Source organism: Jaculus jaculus, chromosome 4, assembly GCF_020740685.1.
Source record: "Jaculus jaculus isolate mJacJac1 chromosome 4, mJacJac1.mat.Y.cur, whole genome shotgun sequence".
NCBI classification, from domain to species: Eukaryota; Metazoa; Chordata; class Mammalia; order Rodentia; family Dipodidae; genus Jaculus; species Jaculus jaculus.
The window spans coordinates 66564736-66569114 of record NC_059105.1 but is presented as its reverse complement, the minus strand read 5'-3'; the positions used below and the strand labels follow the sequence as shown (position 1 = coordinate 66569114).

The window sequence follows — 4379 nt, the reverse complement described above, 5'->3', positions numbered from 1 at the left end:
TGCAGAATTCCTGCACACTCACCTATAGGTCTCTCCTCATCTCTCCGACCAAACTATTCACCTGGTCAGTGGTGCCTAGAAATTGAATTAAAACAAAACCAAAATTAACAAACAACAGAGTCCACCAAAATTGTGTGTTTGCTTCTTCCTCCACTGCAAATCAGGGTTTGTTATCAAGGGAGAAAGAAAAAAAAATATGGAAATTGGCAGGCAAATTAGTGTCTGCTATGTCTTTTAACTAAAGTGAAGCTAGGGCTGGGGAGATGGCCCAGTGGGAAAAGTACTTGCCAAGTAACTGTGAGGAACTGAGTTCTGATCCCCAGAACCCACATCAAGACAGATGTTGTAATGCACATGTGTAATGGTCTGTGATGAGATGAGTGAGTCCCCAGAAGCATGAGAGCCAGCTAGCTTGGCGCATACTGCAGAGAACAATGAGACCCCACCTTAAATCAGGAGAAAGACAAGGACCAGTACCCAAGGTTGTCCTCTGACGACGTGTGTGCTCATGCGTCACACATATGTCATACCTATACACGCAGACAGAAACTTTCAAAAAACCACCTGGGGTTTTCCTTGTCTCGCTCCTGAGCCACAGGCATAGTGGAGAAATAAGAAAAGATGTCTGAATATATTCGGGTAACAGAAGACGAGGATGAAATACCAGCAGAAGATGACGGGACAGTGCTGCCGTCCACCGTTATAGCCCTGCTTCCAGGGGCACATGGGCTACTTTACAGGAATCCAGTGTCTCGGTGTATGAGAGGCATCCATCTGGTAAAAGCAATTCTGCATGCCCCTGACTGGGGAAACCTGGTATATGTTGTCAACTATCCCAAAGATAATAAAAGGAAAATGGAGGAGACAGATGCTTCATCAGCAGTGGAAGTAAAAAGAGCAGTCCAGAAAACATCTGACCTCATGGTATTGGTTCTCCCATGGAAAACAACTGAACAGGATCTTAAAGACTAATTCTGTACCTTTGGAGAAGTTCCTATGGTTCAGGTCAAGAAGGATATTCAAACCAGCCATTCAAAAGGGTTTTGTTTTGTTCACTTTATGGAATACGATACCCAGGTGGAAGTAATGTCACAGAGACACATGATAGATGGGTGGTGGTGTGACTATAAACTTCCTAATTCTAAGCAAAGTCCAGATGAGCCTTTGAGAAGTAGAGAAGTGTGGTTCTTTTCCTCCCTGGGGCTGCTGCGCATCGGTTCCCCAGGGGCGTCCAGATGACTGTGGAGCAGGGCCTTGAGCGGCCGTGAGTGAGACGGAAAGAAACACCCAGGAGACAGCTTCAGTTTATTTGTCAGGGGAATGGGTTTATAAGCATTTGTGAAAGAGTGGGAAGAGGTACGGGTCATAAGGAAATTGGTTAGTTCAAAGTAGTGGGGGAAAGAGGTACAGGGTACGGGTCATAGGGGATTGGCTGTGTGCAGGCTGATGGCTGATACCTCATTAACATCCAGGGATGTGCTGGGCAAGTGGCAAGAGGTCACAAGGCTCTGGGGAAAGCAAAACCTATGTCTTATCAGGATGTCCAGGCGCCCTGGGCAGGGGGAGGGAGTGGCCTCACTCCTGCTGGTCTTCCAAGGAGAGATTATACGGGTCTAGACCTGCTGCAACCTCCAGGGTCCAGGGCCTCCAGCCATGCCTGGCAGCTCAGGCCTGCTTAAACCTCCAGTGGCCTGGAGCCCTCAACTGTGTCCCACAGAGAAGTGTTTGTTGTATAGAGGACATGACTGCTGAGGAGCTGTGGCAGTTCTTCTCTCAGGAGAGGTGGTAGATGTATTCATTCCCAAGACATTCAGGGCTTTTTCATCTTTGTCATATTTGCAGATGATCAGGCTGCCCAGTATCTCTGTAGTGAGGACTTGATCATTAAAGGAATCAGCGAGCACATATCCAATGCTGAACCTAAGTACAATAGCAATAGACAGTTAGAAAGAAGTGGAAGATTTGGTGGTAATCCATGTGGCTTTGGGAGTTTGGGTGGGTTTGGTAACAGTAGAAGGGGTAGAGCTGGTTTGGGAACTAATCAGGGTGGTAATATGGGTGGAGGGATGAACTTGGTGCTTTTAGTGTTAATCCAAAAATGATGGCTGCAGTCTGGGCAGCTCTGCACAGCAGTTGGGGTATGAAGGGCATGTTAGCCAGTCAGCAGAATCAGTCAAGCCCATCTGAACCAGGGTAACATGCAGAGGGAACCAAACCAGGCTTTTGGTCCTGGAAATAGCATTTACAGTGGTTTTAATTCTGGTGGTGCTATTGGTTGGGGGATTGGCATAGAATGAAGGATCAGGCAGTGGTTTTAATGGAGTCTTTGGCTCAAGTATGGATTCTAAATCCTCAGGCTGGGGAATGTAGACATTGGGTTGTAGCTGCTTGCAATAGAATGGTAGGAATTCTCATTTTTCTAAACTCATGGTAAGTACATTATAAAACACTTAAGTCCTAAGAATTTTCAAAATTGGTTTGTTCAGTGTGGAGTATGTTCAAGCAGTATTTTTTTTTTGACATTTTTCTTTAGGAAAAGAGGAAGAGTAAAGAAATTTTATAAGTTTTCTTATGTAGAGGGTTGAAATATTGAGTGACTGAAAGTGAATGGCTGTTTGCCAGATTGGTAAACCAACACACGACAGTTGATGTCAAAAGGTTTCTCCTGTAATACTCCATCCTGGGACTCACTTGTGAAGAGAATTCTTTGCATGTTCAAAGTGAAAACTGTCAGTTAGAATTAGAACTATATTCTTTTCTCCTTTTAATTTGGATCCCACCATATGGAATTTTCCCTTAGGAAAATCTTCTTTTGGGAGATCATGCTGTCATAGTGTTTGGTTGCTTTTTTTTTTTTTTTAACACTTCTCTCCTTCATATAACAAAAGAACAATATGAAGCCTTCATTTAATATCTGCCATTCATCTCATTTCAAATGGTTATGGAAGAAGTACTTCATTGAAAGTTGTGCTGAACAAAGAAGGGAAACTTTAAGGTTCTTACAAGATAAGGAGAAACTTAAATGCAAAGGACACACTCCCCTGCTTCCCCTACACCAAATCCCTAAATCCCAAATCTAGGCTTGGCTATACCAGTGTGGGATGACATCACTAAACCAAGAAAACATCCCAGCCCCATGGAAATGAACAAAGTGATCCAGAGCTGTGACAAAACAGGAAATGTACATTCACATCTGTCTCCTCTGCTAAAACAACCATTGAGCAAAAGAACACAAATATTCCTACACCAAGTGGAGTTCATGATATGCCAATAAGCATTTGAAGCATATGAAAAAATGACCTTCATTCAAAATCCAAAGACTGACCATGAAGTAGACAAAACCCCCAGGAAGTTATGAAAATAGTTGATTGAACTCAGAAATAAATGGAAGAAGAGGTCAATGATGTATGAAATAAAGAAGGAACATTTTGGTGTATCCAAATGAGAATACTCAAGCAAGAAGTCAATAAGGAGCATGAAAGAAAGGTGGGAAAACAGCAAGAAGGAAAATGGTGTAAATAAGAAGTGAGGGCCGGAGGGAACGTGGCAAATATAGGAGAAAGGAAAAACAACACAAAGCAACAAACAATCTTTGTACTATTTGAGTCCCCAAGGAAGAAAACCAAAACGTGGAGGCACAGTTAATATTTGAAACTGTAATCCAAGAGAGCTTTGTCGAGTGGAACACGACCTGTGACTCTACATGTAGAGATGTCACTGAGTATCAAGAAAACTTAAACTGAGGGCTGGAGAGATGGTTTAGCGGTTAAGTGCTTGCCTTTGAAGCCTAAGGACGCCAGTTCGAGGCTCGATTCCCCAGGACCCACGTTAGCCAGATGCACAAGGGGGCGCACACATCTGGAGTTCATTTGCAGTGGCTGGAGGCCCTGACATGCTCATTCTCTTTCTCTCTCTGTCTGTCACTCACAAATAAATAAATAAAACAAAAAATATAAAAAAAGAAAACCTAAACCGAAATGCTCAAACTCCAAGACATAGTCTAGTAAAGCTATTAGATTTCAAAGATAAATATGAAATGTTTGAGGCCTCCGGCTTAAAAAAAAAAAAAAAGATTAAATAACACAAAAAGGCAAAAGAATTTGCCTGGCATTAGACATTTCAAAACTGGCATTAAGCCAGGCATGGTGGCGCATGCCTTTAGTCCCAGCCCTTGGGAGGCAGAGGTAGGAGGATCGCTGTGAGTTCGAGGCCACCCTGAGACTATGTAGTGAGTTCTAGGTCAGCCTGGGCTAGAGTGAGACCCTACCTCAAAAACAAACAACAAACTGGCATTAAAGCAAGGTAGCAGTGGAGATTACTGATGGAAAGTGTGAAGCAAGTACTTTACATGCTGCCAAGCTGTTGCTCAAATATAAGCT

General features: G+C 43.3%; 1 pseudogene; it reads left to right on the top strand.

Annotated features, from left to right (window-relative positions):
* The first annotated feature begins 612 nt into the window (after positions 1 to 612).
* On the top strand, positions 613 to 2370 carry LOC101596228 (annotated as a pseudogene).
* Positions 2371 to 4379: the final 2009 nt, after the last annotated feature.